The sequence below is a fragment of the Neomonachus schauinslandi genome, chromosome 1, assembly GCF_002201575.2.
Source record: "Neomonachus schauinslandi chromosome 1, ASM220157v2, whole genome shotgun sequence".
NCBI lineage: Eukaryota > Metazoa > Chordata > Mammalia > Carnivora > Phocidae > Neomonachus > Neomonachus schauinslandi.
Genome location: NC_058403.1, coordinates 147,619,512 through 147,628,169, shown reverse-complemented (window position 1 = coordinate 147,628,169; position 8,658 = coordinate 147,619,512).

Here is an 8,658-nt window from a genome sequence, read left to right as displayed (position 1 = left end):
AGGCCCGGAGCAGCACGAAGTGTCCGGAAGGCCACCCGGCGACGGTGGCAGAGCCGAGGCCTCCTCCAGGCTTTCACCCCCACCCTGCCCGAGGCAGTTGTTATCATCCAATCTAAACGTCCTTCCTCTGTGCCCTCCTTACCACCCACCCCCAGATCTGCCTGAAAAGTAAACTGTGACTGGAGAGGAACCTGGGCAGGGAGGACGGCGGGGGGGGGGGAGAGAAGCGGGGGGGGGGGGGGAGGAGGGAGGTCATCTGTGGGTCTGACCTTCACCTCTGCCCACGGGCCAGAGAACCTGCAGAAGTCCTGAGCTGGGGGTTCCTGGAAACAGCTTCCCCCCACACACCCCCTCCCCATCCCTCCTTTAAAAAAAAAAAAAAAAGAGATTTCTTCCGAGCCAGACCCTCGCCACTTAAAATGGCCCACTGCCTTCTCTGCTTCCGCCAAGGCCTTTCCTGACTAGGGGCCAACTCTCCCTGTATTACTGCACAGGGGAAAGTGTGTGCATGCCACGGCAGGGAGCCCTGGCCAGGAGACCATCCTCTGCCCTTCTTCCCAACCTCAGATCACACCTTACCCAGCACGCATGTCCCTTGAGCGTTTCTACCTTCACACCTTTGCTACACAGCGTTCCTCTCGCCTGGAGTGCCTGTCTGCCTTCTCGCTGCTTACCAGAATCTCATCGCCTTTAAGGTCTCAGCTTGCACTGCCTCCTCCAGGGAGCCTTCGTGGGAGCTTGACCCTCCCCCTCCCAGTCCTGCTCCCGCTGCATTCTGGGTTTTTCTCTGACTGTCCTAGATGAATGCTGTCACTGACTAGCCCAACCCTCAGGATTCCTTTCTACCTTCCTCCAGGTGGGGGTTGGGGGTGACCTCTCCAGCATAGATGGCTCTGGGGTAGAGATGGTGGTGAGGGCCCTCTTGAGCCACAGGTGCTTATGTAGAGCGGGGCAGAAGGGGTCTGCCTGCCCTTTACCTTTCCAGGGAAGAAAAAATAGGAGGAAAGCAGGTTGGAGGAAGCTAGAGCTCTTGTCCTTCCTGTATGTATTGAGTGTGTGTGCCTGGGGGACCTGTAGGGGCAGGTGTCTGGACAGCTGGAGCCAAGCTTCCAGTGACTTCCCAGGGTGCTCAAGATGAAGTCTCAACTCTGTGGGGCCTACAAAGCCCAAATAATCTGGCCCTTGCCCACCTTTGCAGCCTTACCTCTCTCTCTCCGTGCTCCCATCCCCCACTCCCCTGCTCCTCCATTTCGGTGTCTGGAATAGGCACACATGCCTTTTTATTTATACACTGTACATGTAATACTGGTACAGCCGCATGTAGTTTTAATTTACATGTGAGGTATTCTGTTCTACAACTCACGAAGTTTCTTCCTGCCTTCTCTGCACTCCCACCCACACCTCTTGATAACGACTCTGGTCCTGTTTGCCAATGATCGGTTTTTGGTCTGTGTCCTCATCCTGATTCAGACTTCCCAAGATGTTCATCTCCAGCCTGCACCTACCTTGCACTCAGTTGTGTGGTTTACTTGTGCATTTCCTTGTGTTGTCTGGGAGTAGTGGGAGGGCAGGGGCTGTGTCTGACTCTCCTCTGTGCTCAATAAGAACCTGTTGGATACATTAAGTGTACCTAGTAAATGTGCACAGGGAGCTGAGGCTCTAGAAGTGTGCGGGGCTGGAAGTGGAGACGGAGGGGTCATCAGCATACAGTGGTACATGGAAGCCATGGGTGTGGCTAAGACAGCTCAAGAGGGAGTTTAAAGTCTCCGGAGCTGGGTGTCAGTTGTTAGAGGTGACTCAGCCCTTAGGGCTATGATGGCAGGTGGCCACCCACCCACCACCACCTCCTCGGACATTCAGCCCTGTCCTCCCTGTAGCTGCTGGTTGCAGACCTTTTTGGTTCTAAGGAATCCTTTCTTCCACTGCTGCCTCCTTCCTGCCTCAAATCCTCTGGTCAGGTCCACAGGAGAAGGGAGTTTCTGTGACGTCCAGTGGAATGGAGTTCTAGTTGTCTCCTTCTCTCTCTCTCTCTCGACTTCAGTCTTCCAACTTGTAAAATGGAGGCATTGGACTGGAGAACCCCACCAGCTTCAACATTCCTTGAGTTACTTTCTAGAAGATGCTGCCTGGGCAGAGTTGAGCGTTGGAGTTAATGGTGTCTCAGGCTGCCTAGGTTTGCATTCTGCTGGGGAGTGTACTGGAGAATCTAGATGGGACAGAAACCAGGGCAGGGAGTTGGCAAGGGCTGGAGTGGGGGCTTAGAGCAGGGAGCCCAATGGGTGATGGGGTTTGGGGGCAGGAAGGGAAGGAGAGCATAAGAGAAAATATAGGAGAATAAAAATAATCAAATAAGTGATGTGTTTTCTCCAGCAAAGTGTCTCCCTGTCCTGGGATGGGCTCACCAGATGTTCCCCAGATGTTGTTGGTGATGGGAAACATCTCCCTCTGGGATCCCAACTAAGCTCTTCCTGTTCATGGGGAAATGAAGGGTCTGTTCCAAGGCAAGGAGGGTGGGGTCTGGAGCAGCATCCATCTGTGACTATGGCACATACATAGGCAGAAACACACCCACACATCCTCAGGGAATTTCTGAATACTTACAAGAGTCCAGAAAATTTCTCAAACATTCAGCATCCCTGGACCACCCATTTTAGGTAAATAAAACAATTATTACTAGTTTTAAATAAATATTTTTCAAACTTAAAAAGGAATGATCCCATCTGAAAAACTAAAATTAAAAAGAGTAATGCCAAATGTGGGAAGATTGAGAATTAACCAGATCTATCATGCAGTTTTGGTGGGTGAATTCATGCAATCACTTTGGAAAATAATGTGGCAGTACCTAGTAAGCTGAACATAGGTAAGCTCTGTGATCATCTAATTCTGTTTCTCAGTGAATTCCCAAGAGGGAAACAAAGTGCTTATGCCCACCAAAAGACACTCAGAAAAATTGTATAGCAGCTTTATTCATGACAACCTAGAATTGGAAACAACCCAGATGTCCAGTGGAAACAAACTGTGATTTATCTTGCAACAGAATGTTACACAGCAATGAAAAAGAACAAATGCTCAACCCATGCCAGGACAGGGTGAATCTTTATTATTATTTTTTTAATTAAAGGATTTTTATTTATTTGACAGAGAGAGAGCACAAGCAGGGTGAGCAGGAGAGGGAGAAGCAGGCTTCCTGCTGAGCAGGGAGCCCGATGTGGGGCTCGATCCCAGGATTCTGGGATCATGACCTGAGCCAAAGGCAGATGCTTAACCAACTGAGCCACCCAGGTGCCCCCAGGGTGAATCTTTAAACCATTATATTGACTAGGGGCCCTGGGTGGCTCAGTCGGTTAAGCGTCTGCCTTCCACTCAGGTCCTGATCTCAGGGTCCTGGGGTCGAAAGCCCCAGGGATGGAGCCCCGCTTTGGGCTCCCTGCTTGGCGGAGAGTCTGCCTCTCCTTCTGCCCCTCTCTCTGACCCTCCCCCCACTCGTGGGCACAGGCACACGCACTCTCTCGCCCAGTCTCTCCCTCTCAAATAAATAAATAAATAAATAAAGTCTTTAAAAAAACATTAAATTGACTAAAAGAAGGCAAGCACAAAAGAGCAATAACTGTAATTCCACTTATTTATATGAAGTTTAAACAGTGGAACTAGATAGATAACATTACTTTTGGGGGCATTAATGGGGAAGAGCAATAACAGAGCCTTCTGGGATGCTGTAGATGTTATGTGTCTTGATCTGGGCAGTGGTTGGACAGGTACATACTTAGGTAAAAATTCAAGTTCTCCGCTTCAGATTTGTTCACCTTCCTGTTTGTAAGTTTCACCTTGCTAAAAGGAGCAGGGAGGGAGGGCGTGGCAATCAGAGTGCAGTGATTGGGGCAGGGATGCCCTGTCTCAGCCTTCCACCAGGAAGTCAATCTACCTCCTACCTGGGTCTCACAGGTCAGGTTCAATTGTTTAGATTTCTGAGATGGTAAGAATTTTATTCCACCGTGATTCTTAGGTGCAAGGGGCTTCATGTTATTTTGCACCTACGAGTTTTACAGTTTTCGCTCTTGTGCTCAGGTCTTCCATTTGTTTAGAGATTGTTTTTATATATGGTGTAAGGTCAGAGTCTAACTTCACCCTTTTGCATGGGAATATCCAGTTTTCCCAGCACCATATTTTGAAAAGGTGTTATTTTTCAACATCAAATCAAAGCAGCTGAGTCCACTGGAGAACTTCTACCTCCCCCAGCTGGGATACTCTCCAGAATGCCACCCCAAACCCACCACCTCCGAGGCTTATCTGAGGAACGGGGAGAGCCTTTCCCTATCCCAGGTAGCCTGGCTCTCTGATTTTCAGTCCATGTTGTCTGCTCACGGCTAATATGCTCCTTACCCAAGCCTATGGATTCACGGAGAATAGCTGCTGTCTCAGGAACAGCAGAGTTGAGGTGGGGGAGGAGTCTTTAGTAAGGCTGGGAACGGGGACTAAAGTCCTGTCTCCTTAGGCGGATCAAAGGTCTCTCTCTGGGCAGCCCCCTCCATCACCTCCTCCTCTCCCCAGTCCTGTGTTGAGGAGTCCTTCTCATCTCCATCTTGCCTCATCCTCCTCCCCTCAAAGGAACTCACCCCTCCAGGCCCCCCTCCCTCCTACCCACCCTAGTCCCCACAATAAACTAAAGGGGTGGCTCCCAGACCAGCAGCCTCAGCATCACTGGAGAACTTGTTAGAAATGCAGATTCTTGGGTTCTCCCCAGACCCACTAAGTCAAGAACTCCGGCCGTGGGGCCCCGGCAACGTGTCTTCCACCAGCCCTCCAGTGGATTCGAATTTGTGAAGGGGCTTGGGCCCCACTGAGCTAAGGCCTTGGGAAGCAAAACCCAAGAAAGGGGATTGTCTTCAAGTACAGGTCTTGAACACTCTCGTTTGTCTAACCTGGAAGACTTTTGAATGGAGATCTGTGGATTAAAAATCTGAGCAGTGAGTTCTGGGTCAAAGGATTTTGACAGATATTGCCAAATCGCCCTCCCTAAAAGTTGCCCCAATTTCACTCTCCAGGGTATCTAAGCAAGCCTGTTTCCCAACTCTCTCCCTGGCACTGGGTGTGATCAAACGTACTGATCTCTGCAGGTCTGACAGGAGAAACAAAGAAGATGCCTTAGTGTTTTCGTTGGCATTTCTCTAGTTATGAGTGAAGTTGAGACTTTTTTAAGCCACTTGATTTCTCTCCAAACTGCTGGTTTATGTTCTTTACATATTTCATATAGGGCTAAATCTTTGAAGATTAAGGAGATGAGCCCTTCCGTCTGTCACGCATGATGCACTCATTCCCGCTTTGTTTTCTACCTTGGTTTATAGTATATTTTACACAGTTTTAAATTTTTATATAGTCAAATTTCTTAAGTATTTAGGGATCCTGAGTTTAGTGTGTTCCATTATTATCTTATTATTATAAATTCACCTTTTTCTCTAGAGATTTATGGTCTATTTTTAATATGTAAATCCTTTATCCATTTGGAATTTATTTTGACTTAAGGAATGGAATAGTGTGCCCACTTTATTTTTTCCCCAAATAATTAGCTAATTTTTCAGCCACCTTTTTCTCCTAATTTAAATGTTACCTTAAACAGATAAAATATCTGGTTTTCTATTCTGGTCCACTGGGTTGTCTGTTTCATCTCTGGGTACCAAATTGCTTTACAAATTATAAAATTTCATAATGTGTTTTGTCATCTGATAGGTCTAGCCCCACCGTATTACTTTTCTTTTCCAGGACATTCCTGGCTCATTTGCCTTTTTGAGCTTCATGTCATTTTTTGGACAAGTTCCCCACTTGACAAACAAACAGACAAAAATATAGTGAATCACATTGACCAAAAAAAAAAAAACAAACCAAAAAACACATTGAATTAATAGATTAATGGAGCACTGACATTTTTATAATACTGAGTTCTTTCTATTCAAAAGCACAGGATAGAAATTTCCCTCTCTAATTTTAATATTATCTTTATAAAGGCCCTTAGATGTCTTTAAAATATTTTTCTAAATATTTTATCTCTTTTATTGTAACTGCAATTTCTTCTTATTATATTTTCTGACAAGTTGTATTTTTTTAATGTAAAAGATGTTTTGCATATTAACCTTGGAAACTGCCATTATCCAAATTCCCTCCCTTTTTTTTTGTTTTAAGATTTTATTTATTTTTTTTGTCAGAGAGAGAGAGAGCACAAGCAGGGGGAGCAGCAGGCAGAGGGAGAAGCAGGCTCCCTGCTGAGCAAGGAGCCCGATGTGAAGTTTGACCCCAGGATCCTGGGATCATGACCTGAGCTGAAGGCTGATGTTTAACCGACTGAGCTACCCAGGTGTCTCTATACTGAATTTTCTTATTGTCTCTAACAGTTGTGCAATTTTCAGTCATACCATTTATACATAATTTTGCTAGTCTGTTAAGGTTTGGTTGTTTTAAGCAAGGATGGTTGTGGGATATTTGTCAAATGTCTTTTTGGCATCTATTAAGATATTATATAGTTCTCCTTTGATCTGTTAATATGTTCTATTTTATTAGAGATTCCCTAATATTATTGAACCATTTGCATTACTAGGACGAACTTACTTGGATATGATGGATGATTCTTTTGAGATATTGTTGATTTGTATTTGCTAATATTTTGAGGTTCTGGGGGTTTTTTGCCTCTCAAGTTCAATCATATTTAATTACCGTTCAGATTCTCCACGTTCCCTCTTACCATTTGTTTTCTTGATAGGTCATGAGCTGATGGGGTCGATTTAAATGTCCTCTTGTGCTTGATCCAATTTCTACCTGCATTATCTATATATTGTTATTCTGAACTGTCATATCTTATTCTTGACTTTGAAGCTATAGAGATTTATTAAAGAGGTGCATAGAGATTTCTAAAAACTAGATTCTTAATGTGGGTACTGCTCTCTCTACTGTTCAGCTTCCTTGCGCCTCATTTAACAGTTTCATTTTTAATTTAACCCTGGCTGATGGTAACTGAAGCCTCAGCCCAGTATTTTCTTGTATAACTTGGTTTATATTAAATTTTTAATTTTCCTAAGTTATTTTGGTAAAGATACATCTCTTCTATACAACATACAATAGGAGATCATTTTACAATTCAACGTGAGAGTCTTTTTTCTATTATAAGGATGGGTTTATCTACTTACATTTGTTGATATAACTGATATATTAGTTTTAATTCTGTCATCTTATCTCTGTTATGTTTTCCATTTTAATACTTCCTCTGTTTTCTGTTTTACCATGTGTATTTTTTTGTCTTCTTTGATATGCATGTGTGTGTGCACATGTGTTTGTATTTTTGTCTGATGATTTGAAAGTTTACAGTCTGTTTCTAATTTTTCTAGTGGTTGCCTGTATATTGATTTATTTCTCTGCCAAGAGAAGAAAATCTTCAAATGTAAGGCAAAGAGTCATTTTCTCAAAGGCTGAGCCTTGACACCACAGTTCTGTCTTCAAATTTTTGGTATCTTAGCCTCAACATGAAAAATGGTTGTAGTCTCACCCTGAAGCCAAAGGTTCAGGGTAATCAAGGCATTGACCATGCGGCTGAGCTGCTGCTTGAGCTAGTCACGGACAGCCGAGAGCTGCTGGTGCCACAGAGACATGCTGTATGTCGTGTCTTATTTCAGAGCCTCACGTGAATATCTTTCCCCACCAGCCAGTGTACTTTGTTCAACAGTGTCTTGTACTTGCTGTCCATTTCTCTGCACAGTATCTGAAGAGACATAGTCAGAGAGGCCATGAATTGAGTGCATTGACTCTTCTTGCTACTTGTTTTCACACATACCGAGATCAGGAGCCAGATTGTTGCCTGACAGCCGGTCTTTGTGAATACAGTGGTGTGTGGTTGGTGTTCTGATGCAAGGGGTGTGTGTGTGTGTGTGTGTATGTGTGTGTTTTCTTTTAAATCTGTGAACTGATGCTGGTAGATCAGTCAGCATACCAACAGATAAAGGCGCACTCAGAAGAGGATGATTTTAGGAAAGCTTGTTTACAAGGACTATTTACAAACATGTAGGTGTAGGAGCACCTCCCTCGGGGGATGTTGCAATAGCTGGACGGCACAGCAGAGCTGTTACCATCAACAGGCCTGAAGGGAAAGGGGATGGTCACCAGAAAGGAGAGAACTGAGCAGAGGAGGCTGGCTACCTTGGGAGGCCCAGTGCCCCCCACCCTCCCTGCTGAAGAACCGTATCCAACACAGGAAGACTCACAGGCAGGGAACCAAGGGGCTAAATGCCCATTTTCACTCTCTTCCCTCTCCTTTTCCTGCTAGGTCCCCATAGCTGACCCCAGCTGGAAGCCAGAAGCTCATTCATTTCATCTTACAAGGGAATTTAGTGATAAATAGAACAAAGAGTCATCGCTTAGGCTTCCCTCATGTTTTTCTGAAAATATGTGGAGGGCTGATACATCAGGGGTACACCCATTAGGAATGCTTTCGACTACCAGTACCAAAGAATCCAAGTTACAGTGGCTTTAAACATAGAGGGGTTTACTTCTGTACTGTAACAGGAAGGCTGGATGTAGGCAGCCACTGACATTCAGTAATGTCAGTGCTGATGTCTCTAGAATTTTCTCAGCCTTTACCTTGTGCTGGTTGCTTCATATTTGCAAGATGACGGCCCAGCA